General features: G+C 40.0%; 1 long non-coding RNA gene across 1 annotated transcript in view; it reads right to left on the bottom strand.

Annotated features, from left to right (window-relative positions):
• The window catches only part of LOC310901688, a 49,327-nt gene extending 32,967 nt beyond the window's left edge, over window positions 1-16,360 (bottom strand). Inside the window, exon 1 of the long non-coding RNA XR_014586035.1 lies at window positions 15,347-16,360. This is a non-coding gene — a long non-coding RNA (uncharacterized lncRNA). The remainder of the gene's footprint in view (window positions 1-15,346) is intronic.
• Between the last annotated feature and the right edge of the window lie 3,881 nt (window positions 16,361-20,241).

Raw genomic sequence — 20,241 nt, 5'->3', positions numbered from 1 at the left:
TTAGTGTTTCCACTGAATTTCTTTTGCTACCTTTCTTCTCAAGTAACTGGTTTAATTTGCCCAGAAAGAACATGCTTTTATCACACCTTTAAGCACTGTAGTCCTGTAAATTATGGCATAATGAGCAATAAAACTCACAGCTATCACATTTGGGTCAGGTGTGGGATATTTTGATTTCCTTTGTTATACACAGGAAGATAAAGCTCATGATACAGGAACAGATACAGGACAAGCAAAACAAGAAAAAGGACTACCTTCTTGCTGTTAATTTGGAGAAATTTTGTGAGCATATTTTTACTATAGCTTTCAGTTTGAGTACTCTTTTACCACTGAAGATTAGCAGCTCCAAAGGTAAGGCCTCTCACTTGGGTTTCTGAATTTTTCTCCTTTATAAAATAAAGGCAGGACAAAAAAAAATTTCTTCACTGCCATGGACTGCAGCTGATGATATGCCCATATTAAGGTGGGTAAATTTATGCAGTTACAGGTATGCCTGAGGAGAATCTACTTTGAGATACATCTACTCAGACCATGTTGATGTCTGCCATCCCTACGAATCAAAAAAAAAGAAAAAGTGGAGTGAATATAAGGGTGATAGTACAACCCTACAGCTGTTAAAAATTTTATGTACCCTTTGGGGTTCTTCTAGCTGGATGTAATTTTTTTTAATTACTTTTGAACCCTAGTGTATTCCAAAACAAATAAATACACTAAAAAAGAGGTATAGTGTTGGATTGCCACTAGGGTGGATTTTCCAGGGGCGTTGCTTAGTTGGGTGTTTTGTTCCCAACTACTTAAAAAGTCACAGGGATTACATTATTCCAGACAAATACTTCCTAATGTTTATGGCTGGAATGAAGTTGACTAGTTGATGGCCTGATCAAACAAAAACGCAACCCTGATTATTCAATACTGATGGCCATTATTTAATTTCCCTTCTGGTTTTTGTAAACTGAGAGTTTTGTGCTGCCAGAAATCCTTTATTTCTTTGTAGTCTCCATTTATAGTGTATTATTAAAAGTAACGAATTATTTTATTGGCCTCATTATCTCCATAAGAGGTATGCAAATGCTGTATGCTGCTCTGACTTCATCTTTGCCAATCAGCCTGTTTTGCAGAAAATGAATATCCAATCTGAAACACAAGCTCCAGATAAGGAACACATTATTAACAAGTCTATGTACATTTCCAGAAATACATAAATACATGAATAGATTTAATGTCTAAAAATTGTGAAGATCCATTTTTCTTCATCTGCTGATACTTCTTTAATTTACCATATCTAGCATACATTTGATGCCAGAGCTAAATAGAAAACTAACAAGATGTAAACTATATATTAATACTCCTGTAACCTTCCAATATCTGTCCAAAGTTCTCCCAAGGAGTCGGGAGTTTTCTATATACTGTTCTTGAGAAAACTCTATGTGTCTGAAAAGGACCAAACCGAAGAAAAATATCCTCTTCGTACTCAAGGGGCAGCAACAGGAATGCAGTTGTTTAGGAACTATCAGTGTGGTTGATTCACGGAATCAGAGAAAATGTGCTGTTCAGTGTAGAGTTGCTTGTGCAGATCAAGATAAACTTTTTTTTAATTTATACAATTGCTGTCACATGCACAACTCTAAAAATCCATTCTCCATCAAACAATAAATTTAAAAGAATATCTATAGCAGTTACTCTTTCTCCTTCTCATTTTGAATCAGCTCTGAATTAAGGGCACAGTTAGAAGCTGAGGTAAAAACAGACTTAAAACACCTGAAAATCTGGTGTTAGGAACATTTTAAAACATATAAAGTAAAACCTCCGCATTTTTTGTGCAATGCAATCCATAGGGTTCTATACAGTCATTGTAATCTAACTGTATGGCTGGGAAGTTTTTGGTATAATGTACTTACTGTCCTGACCAAAATCCTAGAATATTTTATTATGAATCCACTATAATAGACAGCAGTGGGCCAACAGTCATAAGTTCAACCTCGCAATAGTTTCACCTCGCATTTAAGTTCTATGTATGACATAAGAACAGCTTTGGCCCCCTAATTTAAGTAGCAATGGAAATAAGTCCTTCATCCTCACTGATACTTTGCTGATGTTAATTTCTGTTCCTCATTAACCCATCTCAAACCTCAACAGAATTTCCAGCATCTGTTCAGCTAAAGTTTCTTCCTCACAGTTTTATCAAGTGCTGCAATAAAAAGACTGTACTTTTTTCTTTTTTTTATATATAATTTTATTTCCCACAGGTACATCATTTAAATTGCTCCAACATCTCCTTTGACCACTTGGTTCTCCTCTTCCATCACCACTTGGAACGATCTCCACAGCCCTGCCACACGTCTCTGAAGGACTACAGATGCCTGCAGAAGTGGCCAGCTCCTAACAGAGGCTGCGGCACAGGCCTGAAGTGGAAGAAATTCCTCTTGCAAGGATTTTTATAACTTGTGTTGCTTGCATTCAAGGAACAAGCAAACGAACCAGATAAGGGAAGTTTTACTGCAAGGTAGGCATTTCCAATAAAGTAATGCCTGGATTCCTTCAAAATATTTTTTTTTAAAGTAAGAGGGCTCTTGTTTTATTGAAATTAATGTGCCTCATGTCTTTCTAATTGTTCCTCTAGTATCTCCCTATTTTCAGTAGCAGATTTTTTGTTAATTGATTACAATCAAATTTCTTCAATTTATTCCACATTCCTCAAAGTCTGCTAGTCCAAAGAACAATCCTTTTGAGCTACTACCTTTCATATCAACCCTCAGGTGGATTTCAAATATGATGATATGATTACTAGACCCTACATACTCACCAGTTTCCATCATATTTATCATACTTGCTTCATTTCCTAAGAGAAAAGGCCTGATTCATTAAAAATTATATGCCCCATTTAAGCAGTTTTTCTGCATATTTTACTCAGGAAAAATGCTGAATGCATTTTTTTCCACATAAAAGTATGTCTTTTTTTTGTGATTTCTCAACCTTTTATACCCTGTATATAAGTGGATGCCTCTTGGTGAGGTACCCTAGTGCTACATAACTCCTGGAAAGGGTAATGTTAGGTGGTAACAAGCATTTCCAACTTCCAGCTCAGAAACCACAACCTATTCAGACAGAACAAGGGTCATGTGTTTTTACTGTCGATGATATTTGTGTGTTTTTGTTCAGACACTGTGACTCAACTTGAATTTCCTGGAACAGTTAAATTCACACTAAGTTTCATTTCAGTTTTGAAAGATTCCTATCCAAGTATTTGTGGGTCAGATGCAATCCAAAGAATACTAGGGGATTTTTTTGCAGAAGCGCAGATTTTCATATTACTGTAATTTATCTATCTTTATTACTTTGGAGATTTAAGTGATCATTTGCTGTTAGCTGTGCCACAGTTAAGCACAGGAACTGTTAATAATATCTAGGATGAAATTCACTCTTGGGCACAGAACACAAACAAGGCTCTCTAGTCCGCTTGAAGGCTTCAACATGGAGTTTACACAGCGAGGCACCTTTGCATAACCTCTGTATTATGGCAAATTTCATAGCTGAGAGAGAAAGTCTTTTCAACGCTTACCTCATGAAACTGTTTCTTCCTTTTAATTCCTTTTTGGCTTGGGAGGGAGGGGTTATGGGCTGAGGAAAGGGTGTTTGAGGCAAAACAAGCATCAAGGGGCAGGTATCTCTAAAGAAACTGACAACCAGAAAGCATGAGAGAAGGTTGTTCTCTTATCAGCGCGCTGTTGTTTTGGAAATACTGAAGCTGATCACTGCATCAATACTTCAGTATCTCATAAATCAGAGATCTGAGACAGAAAGTTGGGTTTATAATGAATGCCTCAATAATGACTACCAGAAAGCTTAGACATGTTAATAATGACTTTTTTTTTTAGAGTATTAGTGGGTTAGAAAGCCACAGTGTATGTGAAAGTGTTTCCTACTTAATGACACCTTGTAGAATTCACCATTAACCAAAACACCCCAGTATTTACTAAGTCTCGCTTATATTCAGCTCACAGGAAGATGAAGGTGGCATCTGATAAACAGCAGTTCAGGAAGAATTAAAAAAGACTGCCTTTAAATAGCGAGTGACCAAGACCTGAGTATTTTCATAATAGAAGCTAGTACTGACTTCAAAGAACAACCACTGATGTTACATGTAAGTGTGACTGTATCCTTTCGTGGTTAGTACATTCAGGCATAAATAAACAAAGTATAGAGAGAAGAGAGGTTCACCTGTAGTTCAAACCAAAGAAGTCTAAAACATTTCCAGATTTCTCAAGTCTAGATGTTTATAACATTTATGACATAAGAGAAAATACCTCAACCAAAATGTCAGGAGGAGAATAAATGCAGAGACAAAGGGCAATTTTCAACATCACACGATTCACACAAATCTCAACAGATTTTCCACAGACACAGCAAGAAGCTCCCACCAACCAAATTTTGAGTTTCTCCTCAAAAATACAGAAATCACGGAGGTAAGAAGTTCGGGGTGGGAAGGTTTTGCAATACTCTCTGGGGCTGTCGTGGGTTTGTTCATGTTAGTCTTCTGCTATGTTAATCCAATAAGCTTCTGCAAAATCACTTCGCCTGCCATAGCAGGGAAAGTCTTGAAAGGTGACTTCCTAGGAGCAGTTAATTTCTAGTACAGAGTGAGACAATCCCTGGGCTTCTCCAAACTGTGCTACAAGCAGCATGATAACCTGTGAGTGCTACAGCTTGTTTCCTCCTCCACATTCTGTACAGTCTTGCTGGACTCCGTTTAAAAAAAATGATTAGTGAAATAACTTGTGGTTTCCTCTCTTTTCCTTGCTCTGCCTGTATCTCATTTGGCAGAGGAGACAAGTCCGAGACTTCTGCTGCTCATATCATTTCGATAGGGCTTTAAATCAGCATCACTAAACAAACCCTTCCTTTTCAGAATACCCAGGGTAAGAGTGTGTTCCAATCAGTGTGCTTTTTTCCAAAAAAAAGAGATAAATTGTCTTTTTTCCTGCAATCTGAAGCAACAAGGTTTGTTCTGAAACACAAATAATTTGTATTTCACATGACAAACACATCTAATATATCCAAATGTGTAATTCTAAGATTATATTAAATGATAAAAAGATTACCAAACTAAGTAAAACATTGCATCTCAATCTTGCCCATTTTTAAAATGCTGTACATTGTAAAATTCTCATTTTCAATAATTTAGGCTCAGCTTGAGAAAACAGAGATATGGTTAATACAGTACTATTTTACAACACTCTTCCACCAGGGAAAAAAAATAAAAAATTTTGCTTCCAATGCAAGGGGTATTTATCCTGTAATGCACTTTTACAATATCTTGATCTTTTATACCATAGAACCAATGATAGAATCAGACAGTTTCATGGATGTTCTTGCAGAAGACATTCACTTGCTAACCTTTACTAAAACTGTAGTAATAACAAAGAATCTGCAGTCTCAGTCTCTGTGGATGTCATCGAGTTTTACATGCATTAATTACTGATGAATTAGTGCCCAACAGAAAAGAAATGCACATACCAATAGGGAAATAAATTCTTATGTAGTTGTATCAAAAACTACCATATAGACATGCCTGGGATGTTAGTACGGAGAATAGGTTTAGGGGCTGACCAAATGTAGCTCCTCACAAAAGCTCACCCCTTCAGAATCGCAGTTGCTCAGAACTGCGCTATTTGCACTATTATGTGCATGTTTTCCAAAAGCAATCTATTTGACAGGCTGGCAAAAACAAAACAGTCATGACAAGCTTTTGCCTTGACAAATGCAAAATGTTTCCATTGTATCTAGCAAAAGTGTAAAAAAGGCCGATTTTGATTTTACATGGAATAATTAGATAAACTAAACTGCAACCAAATATAGTTAGACAAAAAGTAATAATAATAATAATACTGGGCACAAACATCTTCCATATGTAAGTGCCATGATAAGCTCTCATTTCCGCATGCTAATACCTTACATGGGTGGGGTTTTTAAACAATTTAACTAGATCCTCTTTTGTTAGATTTATAAATGAATATTTGTGCAAATGCTTTTGCAGGATTTGCCTCCTCTCAATTTAACATGCTCTTTTTGTGCATGTTTTCCACTTATTTTACTATCCAGAACACTGATGTCTCCCCTCAAAAAAAAATCTTATAATTTTGCAATTGTTCTCAGCGTCCCTACACTTTGATCTATACTGTTTATTTTGCTAAGCATGTCATAGTATAATACATCGTTATGCAGACACCTTTTCAGTCTGTACCTACCTGATAAGTCACATTTGTTCTTTTTTTTGTATTATTCTGCATGCATAGCTTTCCATTTGTGTGTTTTGGGTTATACCCTCAAAATATTTAATTATGCTTAGATGAAAGAAAGAAGCCACTTAAATGTCTACCGTATTTTTCCCTCCCTTATGCTGAACATGACATTCACCCCAGCCAAATCATGGAAGCAAGATTAAATTGTCCAGAGTGTTTATTGGGAGAAGTGCCTCTGACAGGGAATAAGATCCTGGAAGGCACGGGTGGGAGGAACTAGAAGAGCTTTAAAGATTAGAAGGCCTAATGGAGTTTGGAGGGGACGCATTTTGAATCTATCAAACTCTGACATTTGAGGTAGCTTTATATTTTGCTTTTAGAATAGTACAGACCCCAGTGAATTATATAATGGAATATGTCTCCCCGATGTAATCAAAGTTGACCTAACAGATTTGTCTTTCTGGCGATACAATCTACCGAAAATCTTTACTGTAAGGAAATCAGAACCAGATTCTAATGACAAAGAGAAAAATCACTTTTTAAAAACATAACAGGCCTAGAGAAAGCAATTCCTGCCAATTATCAACACCACAATGAAAAACACCATCAGGAAACCAGCAGCTCTCCTCTCCGTGACTTTTGAGGAACGCGTGAAATGGAGGACTTGTGATGTGCCTCCAGCCAGCAGAACTCACAGCCCCAGGGTGGGGCTGACAGGAGGAAAGCACAGAGTTACCTGCGGGACCTTACACGCTCTGAGCTACTGCCCACCGACCTACGAAGAGCGAGGACCAGTCAAATTCTTAAAAGGCTCCCAGTACAGCACCTGAGGAATTTGCTTTAATTCACCTTCAGTATTTACTTTCAGGTTATCAGAACGGCCAGCAGAAAAAGGGTGGCTCCTGGCTCTGGCAAGCTGAAGCACAGAGCGGAGAAGCCCATTTCTTTTCACTGCCTGTATTGCTCATGCACCTCAAATAAGCACTTGTGACAGGACACCTGATGGCAGGTGTCAGGAATGATGCTGGCACTGCTCTTGGAAAACCCTACAGCACTTACCTAAACATTGCATGGGGTGCTGAATTAGTACATCCAGTCTAAAAAGTGTATTTGTTAGACTTCAGAGCATGGCTCTTCTCACACAAAGGAATAAAAAGAATAAGCTTCAAGCTTGTATTGTAAGTGTATTTCAAGAGGCTCTTTTCTGGGTTTAAATGAAAAGACAGGGTTCTGATGATCCCTGTAGTAACAAATTAACTTTATAAACCCCTGCATAGAAAAACATGAATGATTCTTCCAAAAAAATCAACATGGTTTAATCATAACCAAAGTCAAGTTTACCTGCTGCTAAATAACGTGGATTATAAAACTGCTGTTAACTAATGAATGTAATGCTGGTATCTGAGAAGTTAAGAGCAAAGAATAAAATTCCAGAAGTGCAGAAATCCAAGTTTGTATGACCAAGTAACTGAGCATGGGAACCTAAATCAAAAGACAGAGCCACTGCTAGTCTCGTGAACATGCAAAATAAAGCCAGTCAGATTATATTTGTTAGAACATGTTATTCATTTTAATTTGCCTTCTTTACTGAAAAATCTACTCGATGAATTGATTCTTCTGGTAACTAACCACTTCTGGATCACATCAACATCTATGTGAGCAAAAGTGATTCTTCTTTTGGTACTAATGGTGTTTTGTACAAAAGCATAGGAAAAGGCGGCAGGGGTGGGTTGGCAGGTAAATTAAGGGAAAGCTAAAAGGGCATCTGGCACTGATGAATCAGTAGGTGACCAAGGGCCTCTTACAGTGTTCAGAGGTTTTGGTACTACAGGAAAGCAGGTAAGCAGGAAGCGTACAGGATGCGTCTTACAAGCCACGCGGAACATGGATGGATTTCTGCAGAGCGCAGCCCCCAGCTCCTGGACCTCTGCTGCCCCACAGAAGGCATCCTGATGCTGGGGAAGGACATCCTGCCTCGCTCTTCCACATTCCTTCACCTCTGCTGAGATGGCCACGGTGCAGGCAGCACCTGCCTCCACAGAGGGTGTAAGCCAAGATCAGCAAATCAGCAGGGCCTCAGAGTAACTCTGCTAACTTTCAGCTGCTAGTAACCTACACTAATTTAAAGCAGCAATATGGATGATGACGCACTTGTATGTTTCCCCTAGTTTGGTTAGTTACCAAGATCCCCCTTGGATATTAAATGTGAAATGGAAACTATTAAGGCCAAATTTTTATTTACAGATAGTTACATGACTAGTGAAAAATGTTAACATTTTTAAAAACGAGGCTTTCCTGTAAGCACCATCAATTTCCTTAAAATGTTTGCTGTGAAACCATTATCTCAGATAAAAGCTAAACACAAGGATACAGAGACAGAGAGGAGATATTTCTGCATCTATTTGAAGAAATCTCATCCATAAAGAAGCAAATTGCCATGGTAATTATCACCATCTTTCTTGTAATTGTAGGAATAACCGTACATGGTTTATACATATGGACCTTTCTCATTCCGTTTGCTTTAATTCTCCCTAGAAAGAAATGATCTTTTATGGAGCAGAAGTATTAAATGTGTTCTGGCAACCAGGAAGCCGTGGCTTATTAAGGTTCTTTGCCACGAAGCAAGCCTGGTTTGCAGATTTTGAAATGTTCCTGGTCGTGCTTCAGAGCAGTATTACCAAAGAGTAAAGCACTGGAGGTTCTAGGAACACCAATTCAATATTCACCAGAAAGCAGAGAACTGCCCGCATGTTTACGAGGACAGTACTGTCAAAAGAGTGACGGACACAATATGCATTATAGCAGGTTAGTTACCTTAGATCTCTTTTCAAAACTAATTACTACAAAACACGAAAGGGTCTGTATCTACCTTATGAATTAAATATCTAGGGGGTGAGTAGATCAGGGCGGTGAGTGTTGGGGTTATCTTGTTGGTTTTGTTTGCTTTTATTTTTTTAAAATGTGACAAAGCACCATGTAAGACTAAAACCCATATTTGCATTATAAAGCTACACATGGACTAATATTTAGTTCTGCTAGCCACTGCGGATAATCTATTCTGAATGGCCTACATGTACTTGTATTCCTAGCCCAATTGGTCAGCAGAAAGAAATAGTCAAATTCTAAGTGATAACCTACCAGGAATAACAACCACCCATCCATTGACATGGTCTTCAAACACAGCCGGTGATACGCACAAGCAAAGTCCTATCTCCAGTGTAATTAAATAATGCTTGGGTATTTATTTCCTAAATGTTTGTTAAACATTTGTAGGCAAGAGCTGGTTTAATTCAAAGAAGGACTTTTATACAATTAGCTGGAAAAAAACAGTTACGGTCTGGCAGAGCTGTGTATGGAAGCCCGAGGCTCCCAGGCAGCCTGAGCCGAGCCAGCAGAAGCAAGGCTCAGCAGCCCTGTGAACGGGGGGACGCGATGAGCACTTCCCACGGGTCAGCTCCGGAACCAAGCATCCTAGAGAGGGGTCGCATATGGCCTCCCGCAGCAACACGTGCCAGGCAGGAATCTGACACCAACGCCCGCCTCAGCTCATTTCCCCCGAATGGTGCAGGCTGAGTATTTTACCAACTAAGTAGGCTAGGAGCTCCTGGGTGCTCTACAAGACGCCACGAAGGAGGCCAGCACACCCACAGCACTGGCCTCTCCCCGTACACCCTCCTGCATCATGTCTGCACCCACCCTCGGAATATGTACTCCAGAAATTCAAATTTCTAATTACAGTCTAACTTTCGTGTAGTGTCTTATGAACTTCCTGCCACGTAGGTACAGTTTCCTCAGTATTCTTCCATAACTCTTTGCATCCTCAAATTAGATTCTAGGCAAAAAATATGCACTTTAATTTGTGCTTAAAGACAAGGAGTTAAGAACTACAACTAACTTTTTAAGAGCTTCTATCAAGCCAAAACAAAGACTTGACAAAAGGACACAAGACTATGGAAAAGTCAGCCTTTTTTCTTTTCTAGGATGCAGCTACAAATATAGCCATATATTAATTATTTAAAGGCTACTCTTTCACATTATATACAACTTTCTTGGAGGATGCTATCTCTAAATATATGGAATTTCAGTGAGTACATCTGTATTTCCAAACAGCATTAGCCAGGACAGAGATTACCATAAGGAATGAGTTGTTGAAAATAAATCCACCTGCTGTTGATGGAGGACAAAAGGAGAATCCAGGCCACTGAGGGAGGACCACCTCACCTCGTGATCAGGGTTTGTTGCAAAGGGGTACAGTTTATCACTTGCTAAGTTATCCCTGCTAAGGGGATCAGTCTACAGGGCTGAGAGACCAACTTTAATGAGTCCTTAGAGGAGAGCTGAGTGATGAGAAAGTGCCTGTAATAATTTAGAAATAACAAGACTGATGGTTAACTCCTCTGAAATTTTCAAATTTCAAGATCTGCACTAGAGAACTGGCATTTATGTCTAAAACTTAGTGATTTTGTGCTTATAATTTGTGCTCTTAAATTTGTATTTATTAGTCTCAGGTATTAATAAATTATTAATACTCCCCTGGAACAGAGCAAAATCAGACTCCAAAACTTCCATTTTAATTTATTCACTACTGGTGCCCATTCCTACTGAAGCCAAAGTCTGCCTGTGTTAAAAATTTAGTGTGTACTTCCTAATGTAACCAAGCACAGTACAATAAACCCAGAAAAAAAAGAATTTTAACTTTCATATTACTAGTTGCATCCCAGCTTTGCTCTCATTGATTTTCATTACTCATTTCAGATTGGTCCACAGCTTTGAACTTAATACATTCAGGAAAAAACAAGAGTATCTTGCCAAGTTAAGAGCAATATTTGCAAGGAAATTAGAGACAACTCCAGTCATTCATTAAGTGAAAACTTTGTATTTCACTTTGATATTTTTAAAGATGGTACTGGTGTATGTCTGATTTTTGAGCCAATAGCTACAGCGTATACAGGACATATAGAAGTGCTCATGTTATCTGTGACAACAGACAGAACAGAAAACATGTTTGTGTGCTTGCAGAGTAGATAGTACAAATGCTGACCATAAGGCAGGCCGCTGAGTGACAGTATCCGAAACGTCTGCAGTTAATTTTTGGATATTCTGCATGTACTGAGGAATTCCATCATTCCTGCAGACATCAAGGCTATGAGCAGAAACACCGTCCCTACCTACCTGCATGTGCCTAGAGCCACCTGCCATAGACTCATTTAGCTGCATCCAGCCCTGGGCTTGGCTTCATTAACACAAAACCTGAACTGCTTCCCCTTAAGATTGATAGCATTAGGATCCAACAAGCCACGCCTTGAGGAGCCTGTGTACGCACACACAGGTCTAAGGAGCCACACGTGCCCTTTAGTATCCAAAAGGCACATTCAGCAGACTCGTGCGTGCAGTCAGCAGAATCACTCACCGCTCTCCCAGAACCAGCCCCAGCTGTCAGGATGAAGTATCAGTTGTATCGGAAGGCAACTGCTACCAGTCCATCAGGTCCAGCAAAACTAGGCCAAACTTAATACACTGAGAAACTTTACAACCGGCATAGAATATCTATACCTTAACTTTCACTGCAGTTTTAAACAAATTGAGCATTGAAATTAAAAAAACATGAAAAAACTAAGATTCATTTTGTAATCTGTGCTTTTCTACTAAGATAAAGGAGGTGAGTAGGCCATATATTTGCCAGTCCCACTAGGGCAAAATTACTTCATCTTACTGATTCAATAATCCTAACACTGAAAGTACTGTCCAGGATTCTTGTTTATCTGTGCAGAGTGTTTCCTGGCTTCTCAGTCCAAAACCTTAAAGCACTCAGAAGTATAGTTTGCAATTTGTGTTTAATTATTTTTGACTCAGATATTTACAGCAATTGCCAGTAAGAAATCCCTAATTAGAAATCTCAGATTTTTCTCCTTCTGCATAGAAATGCAGTTGTTACTGTAGCATTATTTATGAGTAGTGAAAAAAGTAATTGATTTCACCTACATCATCAAAAAAGAAAGATTGTTATAATGACTACTGCAACAGATACCAGGTTGGAGGCTAGTGCAGGACTACAAAACATCAGTGCATCTGCAGTAATAGCACAGTTTTGATTTACAGAGAGCTTCCTGGGGAATGGAACCACATGAAATGGGGTTTTACCTGCATGATGCACCTCCAAGGGAAGTTTTCTTGCAGATGGACCTGGATGAGGGGTCTTGGTAGCAGTGTAAAACCCATCGGGCAACAGGTAACGGCAGCACTGCTCCTCAGTACCTCCAGTCACTCCCAGCATTCCCCAGCAGCAAGAAACCTCGGGCTGTGCTGCAGTCACACCCTGAAGTCTCTGCTGTCGTGGATGTCATGAGGCGGACAAGCAAAACATTTCACCTCCTGAGTTCGGGACACCATAACACCATGCCCTCCCCACCGCCATCACAGCCTGCCCCCGAAGCATCGCACTGTGGCTGCTCCCCAGGAGTACAGGGAGCAGCAGACAAATTGACACAACCTCACAACTCCCTGAATTTACACCAGGAGCCCTGACTACCCTAGAAATGCAGGGACTACAAAGGTATAAAACAAACCACACAGTGCACACACCGTACCTTGCATCCCTGATGCACATACATGCATTAGGAAAACAGACGCAAACTTATTTTAGAAGTTTTTGCTGAGATTTTTGGTTTCATGTTTACAGTATGTGTGTGTATATATATGGAGCCTCTAACTCTAATAATAAATACAATTTAGCTTCAAGCTAGAAAGTTAATTTTGAGTCAGAGATAGAATTAATCATAAATCTGTTTTTTCTCCAAAGACAAGACTAAGCTGTTCAAGAGAACCTGCGCACAACACTATAGCAGGCATCCAAAATCTAACAAATTTCATCATCCATGTCCTTTGTATCTTCACGTACCATAAAAGTTTTGAAAGCTTTTGAAGTTTTCTAATGGTGTCTCTCTATGACGGGATTGGGAAATCAGAATGTTACAAGAGAGACATAATTGCACTGCACTGTATCACTCAAGTAGTAAGTGTTCATCCAGTTACTGTCCAGGTAGGGAAACCAGTAAAAGAAAAAAATGTTCTTTCTGACCCTGAAACAAAATAGGCTTCCTTTACTAACATGCATACCATATGCTTCTCAGACACATTGCAACAGTGGGTAAACACAAATGACTTCAGGAGAGGCATCAGTTTTTCCCCTATAAATGCTTCAGGAACTGTGGCTTCCAATGTTTTGGGGTCCTCAGGGCACACTTCATATATTGTTTTTAAAGCTTATTATAGACCCTAGGGAGGAAAACTTAGATCAAATAAAGTTTGACAGGTAAAGGGCATTCTGAAGACTCCATAAGCATACCTGCTACAGGGGGAATGTGTTCACAATGTAGAAAACCCTTTCTATGCCATGCAGAAAGATGTCTCCCTTGCAAATGTTTTTTCAAGCATTCCTTACTACCTATCAGGAAAAATATCATTTCACTTTAAGTATAAGCACTACCTTACTCCTTTTGTGCTGTCTTCCTCATTGTCACTTAGTTACTGTGCAGATCAGCTGCAGAAACTGCAAACTAAGGAACACAAACAAATAAACAAACAGTATCACAATTCCTCATGTTTGAAATAGTGCACTTAAAAATAAATCCTTTCATACAAAAATCAAGGTACATAATAGTAGCTCCAGGAACATCTAGAAACATTTTAAAAAGTCCTTCTGCTTGCTCATCAATCCAGCCAAGATGAAAAGCTTACATTGTCTTGAACAGTGAGCATTTTTATTTACGCATGTAACTTCAGAACACCTTATGGGGAGGACTTCCTACAGCTCCTCCAAGAAACTAGCTTAATCTCTAGTGCGTCCAGATGCAAGTACCTGGAGTCTTTACTCACTTTCAAAAAAAAAGTCTAGGTCAACATATTTTAAGAGTTGCATTTAGTAATTTATTTATTTTTTTATTAACAATTCTCAACAAAAGCCTTTGTTATTTTCTTCAAGACAATATCTGTTAACAAGGCTAACAAGGGTTCGTGCAGTAATAGCTACAGTAATGAAAACATGCTGTAAAACAGTTAATGTTCTGAACGTTATTTTTTCAGATACATGAGATTATAAAGTACATAAACCTACTGCTGTAACAATTTCTGCTTCTACAATGCCACCTAAAAATCTCAGAACTTTCCACTCAATATTTGCAGTATTCATGCATATGTTCCATTTTTTTCACATGTTCGATGACAACTGTTCTTTAACAGCAGAAGTCAGACTTTTACTGAGATATTACTGAGGACATATATTATAGGAAAAGCTGTTGAAAGCAGTACTGAAAATAATTCAGAGGTCAAATTTATGTTATATATTAGTTTTATGTAACCAAACTCTGCTCAGCTGAAGTAAGCCAAGAAAATGTAACGCAGGAAGGACAGCCGCAGGCACTCAGCCTCCGCCGGCACCGCCACGCACCTCAGCGTCAGGGGAGCCTCCCTCAACCCCCAGGGGCCTCTGCCCCTCGGCAAGGCCACTGCCCCGTGCTCACACAGCGTCACGGCCACTGCCCCGTGCTCACACAGCGTCACGGCCACCAAGGCCTCTTTCCGTCTGCAGCAGCACTACCACTGCAGAAATCAGTTGCAAGGAAGATTTGAGGATGACTGACATCAGATCTGCTGCACATCCAAGAGATGTAGTACTAGATGCCAGACAGAACACCGCATGGAGTAAAGCAGCTAAGATTGGACATAATCTTACACCAACAACGAGGAGCTATGCAGGTGGCTATTTGGCAATGTGCTTTTCGATCAAAAGTCCACTGATGAAGAATTTCAGGTTCAAAAACTGACTATTCTACTTGCAGACTTACACCTAGCTTTGTCCTGGAGCAAACCTACCCGTCTTTTAATTACAGCCTTTTAAACCAATGTGCCCTTCCCACTGCTGCTCGTACTTATCCAAATGCTTCCTGAGCTGTGAGGTGACTCCCAAAATAGCGAGACATGGTTTCAAACAGCACCAGCCCTGTTCCCTGGTTCTTCTGACGGACGCAGCCTCTTATGCCATGTTTTACACCAGCCCATAAGTATTTTACACCATACCATAAGTAACAGAAGGCAAGAGGTTAACTCACCCCAAACACGCGTCCCTTCCCCAGGCCTCCTCGAGGCCGTGCCACATGAGGAGTGACCCGGGCCTTGCTGGCAGCTGTGCCCAGCCGGCAGGCCGAGGTGCTGCAGCCTGGTGCTCATCACACGCCAAAAGCTCACAGGGCTCTACTCACATACCTCACCTCAAACCAAAAGAAACAGGAAAAGGGTGGCTGGTTATATAGGGTGATGAAGGTAAACCAGCTGCAGCCTGCATGTTAATTAGGCTGATTCATCTAAACAGATGTGAAAAATTTAAAAAAAATTAAACTAGCAAACAAATAGGAAGCAGGCAATTACACAGTGATAACCAAGATAAATTCAATATTACCACCCACCAAATAAGCTTACCATTCAAGCCTCAGCAGTTCTTACATTCGTGACCTCCAGCTTAGTAGAAACAGGACAAATAGCACGTGTTCTTTCCTGAGATATTTTCTCAGGAGACAAAAAAAAAAAAAAAAAGCATTTTACTCTCTTAGTTAAAGTTACACTGGCTTTATACAACCAGAACCAGTGTAGTTACAAGGTACCCAAGTATACTGGAAAACATCTGATTTCAGTAATGCTTTATAAAGAAGGCACTCAAAGTGAAAACGTTCCATTTTCCTAGTTTACAAATATTTAGAACACAAGTTAACTAAACAGACAGTCCTCCTGTTAGTTCACTATCATGAGCCATGTGGTCCTAGTGAGGTTAATGTAAGTTATGATACGTTTAATTCACTGAAACCCAAAGTTCAAACACTGCTATGTCTGCTTTAAGAAGTTAACAAAATTTCAGGTTTCTCAGCCATTGCTGATTTGCTTAGCTTTATCGACAGTTGTTATTGACAGCTACGTAGCCTGACTGTAAGTAACTATCTAAATATGAGAGGGACCTAGTTGGGGAGCGGAGAATGAAGCGGGTCAACCCTTCTGGTCAGCTCGTCCCCAGGCTGGCTCTGGCTTTGGCAAGGTGTTACTCTTGCATTGAACTGAAAATATCAAGATGAAATCATTAAAGTCACTTTGCTTAGGTTGGTTCTCTGTTTTTTTGTTTTGTTTTGTTTTTTTAAATGAGCCTTCCTTAATATTCTGAATTCACTTGTGCCCAAATCAAGAGGCATTCACAGGTCATCTCAAAACTGAAGCCAAACTAGCTGGCTTTCACAAAGATTTACTGCTGATGCTTATGTCGATAAGCATTTTTTCCTGCTCCAGCTTTCCTTTCCCAACAAAGCTGATATTTTGCACAGCTTTAACCCAGGAAAATATAAAGGTTTTTTAGAGATATTTGATGGATTTTTTTCCACGCTGCTGTCTGTTAGGAATATATAATTTTTCCTTCAGAAAGTGTGCACATCTACAGGCGATATAGGGAAATGCCAAATGGTAAACTTAAATACAGATATACTCTCCCAAAACCTGAAATTAAGCTATTGTTATTACACCGTTCAAGGAATCGAATGACTACTAACCACAATTTAGCTAAGATCAAGTGTAAAATCTGTTTAATAATATCCGATACATCCTCTATCTAGGAGATTATACCCTGCATTTGCAGGGCATTGACTCAATAATCTAATAGGTCTTTTCCATCTCTGACTTCTATTAGCCTATGAATTATAACAAAAGGACCATTAGGCAAACCATAATTGTGGAAACAGCCTTTGACACATGAGACTAACTACTGCTGTGGTACAGGGGGGAAAAAAAATAAAATTAAAACATGGACAGACAATTGAAAGTAAAGCTTTCCCTTTATCCAAGTGTTAACTCACTTGATTAAAATCCTGAAAAAAGCTCGGTAAGTCACAGAGAAAACACTTTTTCTCCCCATCCTGCTAGGTAAAATGCCTTGCTTTCACAGCACAGCAAATGCTACTTTGTCACCGAAGGAGGAACTGGGACAAGGGGGTTACGTGGGGCATTTTCCTTAACTACTATGTCTGTCCAACCAAAGTTTCCTTAGTCGAAACCTATACTGGCAGCCTGCCTTTGTTCTGTTGAGGGAAGTCACATGTCTTATCTTTCAATGAGATTTATCTGAGAGAAAAAAAACGAAAAAAAAGAAAAGGTGCATAGCATAATGCTAAGGTTCACTATCTGTGAAGGATTTTGAAAATGCAGGCATCCTCTAACAGCAATGTCTATCACACATTCCTGTAAAGAAGGTCATCAGCTCTGAAAATATCTTAGAGAAAGTGTAACAAATGAAGTCACATTTTAATACATTAACAGGGAGCATAAACTTTACAATAGCCCAGCAATGTAGATACATGCAAAGAAGATAGCAAAAAATTAAGATTTTAGCTCCCTTCTGCTGGGGCTCGTTTAGATTTCTGAATTTAACCTGCTCGCTGTGTTAGCAGTGGTCGGTATCACTTTCCCTGGATGTTGCAGGAGCTGCCAAAATCAACGCAAGACAGAAGGGCTGTCTACACGGAAACATTATTTCTCCTGAGCATCTGCCCTCTCCTGACAGCACGTACAATACCAGGCATTCCACCTCAGCCACTGCCAGCACGTCCTCCTGCAGGGAAACACGGCACCATCGGTACCAGTAAGACTGACCGAAGACCCAGGATTCGCTCCGTGTTTGGGAACAGCTGAATTAATTGCAGCAGAGCGATTCACTGACATGAAGGCAACCAGAAGCCTACGTTTCTGTACGAAGGCCTTGATGCTACGCTTTTGACAGGTGCGTAGAGATTTAACGTCACAGATAAGGGAAAGAACACACCATTAAGCTAAGTCGCCTTGGCTCCACGCTTTTGTAGCCCACAACAGCAGGTATGTGGCCCCTCCATTCAGAAAAAGGGCTCGAGGAGCACATCGGCATTTGGCATTAACAAAGCTCCGCTGGCACTCGAAGTCAATCATCATCAATACACTTCTGACAAAAATCACAGCTTTCAGTTTTCCATAATTTTTTAAGTTTAATTAATAAGTACTTTTAGCATGAACAACTGTTCCTTTTTTTTCCATTACCTTCTAAGATGAATGCTTCTGCAAAACACATTCATTAAAGACAGTTCTACAGTATCATCTGTTTATGCTGTCGCTATTTGCAAATACTGCAAAGAAAAAGCACTGGCTAATATCTTACCTTTATGGATTCTACTGCTTACAAAAGCAAGAGGTCTAGCTGTAGGAACTGCAAACGGGAGCCAAGCCCATGCATTCATTTGTTGTACAGGCTTCCTCACACAGCTGTGCCACTGCACCATGGAGCAGACTTGCAACACATCTGCTCATCCAGTCCCAGCCCTCTGCTGTGCAGGAGCTGCCAATTGTGCCTCGCTGTGCCAAACCATGTGGCAGAGAGTTTTTATTATTATTTATGAAACAGAGGGATATCCAGTAGGGATTAGGAGGACTCTCAAGATCACTTCTGTTTGTGACTCGAGCAGGATTTGAAAACAGGTCTTTTCAAATGGCAGCGAGTAAAATTATACAGTTCTACAACAACATACTTATAGCTATATTAACACTTTCATTTAAAAATCAGTTTTCCAATGGTTTTATGAGTTGGCAGTAAATATTCTCCATGAGCTCATAGCAGCCTCACCTGAATTATTTTTCTCATTAAAATCGGATCCTATGAAATATCCGAGCAAAGAGTCTGTTGACTGAACAGAATCCATGAAAGAAAAGAAAAGAAAAAAAAAACATACAGGCAAAACCCACTTGGGTTAAACAGGAAAGTTTCACCAGTCCATGGTTATGGCAGGCTTGTTTTCATCACTTTCTGTACTTTATAGCCACTGGCTTCAGCAAACACAACCACAAACAGCACAGGAAACAATCCCGCACTAGCAGGAGCTCGACAGAGTATGAGTTTAACAGAAATGTTAATATTGACTCTATCTCAAATACAACACCCACGTTTAAACAGGTTTCTTGGTGTTTCATTCCACAGCTCTGCTGGACTTCCACTCCATCATATCGGGATTCATCACACTCCGAAAGAGAGGAACGGAGTGGTCTGGTCCATCTCGCCTTTCCGCCCCAAATCACACCTCCAATTTTAATTTTGCCTGTGCATCCCATGACAAACTCATTGAACTGTTACATTTCCTTCCAGCTCTGATTTAGCATTTTCTTTACAGTTGCTTCCTTCTCACCAGTATCTGTGCTCTGTGTGATTTCCATGCTACAAGGCAAAGCACGAGTTAATCCATCAAGGGAAAACAAAGTCATGCTGAGCCTGGCCCCAGCTCCCAGTCCCTGCTTGTCACAGGGGGAAGCCTCCCAGCTTCTGCAGGGCCCTGTATATGCTGGTCATCTCTAACCATCCCGATTCCTTGAAAAACATTCCATCTAGAAGCACGATGCACTCGCTGTTTGTCTTCCAAAGCACCTTGCTCAAACCCAGGGAGCTCGATGCCAGGCACAGCAGAAGCTCGCCCCAGACGCCCGACCCAAGGTCCGTGCCAACCAGCCTGCCCCAGCACCCTGGTATCGGCCCTTCAGCTGGCCCTCGGCCATGCCAGGCTGCTGCTGGCTCCCCAGCTTTAATGAATCTTTCAGGAAAGATTTCGTGAGGCACGGCATTAAACGTTCAAATGTATTGCTGTCTTCTGCTTTTTCATGCGCTGCCTTTGTGATTCAGACCACAACAATGATTGGATTTGATAGCGTAGTTGCTCTTACATTAAAACATAACCGTTCTTTTAACATTTCATGTTTGTCTGAAAAAGGAGCGCTGCTGTATTAAACCTAGCTAAATATTTGCTTAACTTTCAAGGGAATTGTGAATGTAAAAATAAAAACACCACAAGGTTTCTTTTTGAAATTGTGCTCAAGTGCAGTAACATCTGCAAGCGTTCTCGGGGACTGTACATCCCCTGCTCACCGCAGAGAATGAACCTGGTCAAAGTTCCCACAACAGGTA

The sequence above is a fragment of the Anser anser genome, assembly GCF_964211835.1.
Source record: "Anser anser genome assembly, chromosome: 6".
Taxonomy (NCBI): Eukaryota; Metazoa; Chordata; class Aves; order Anseriformes; family Anatidae; genus Anser; species Anser anser.
Note: the sequence above shows the minus strand (reverse complement) of the source record. Positions and strands in the feature narration are given on the sequence as shown.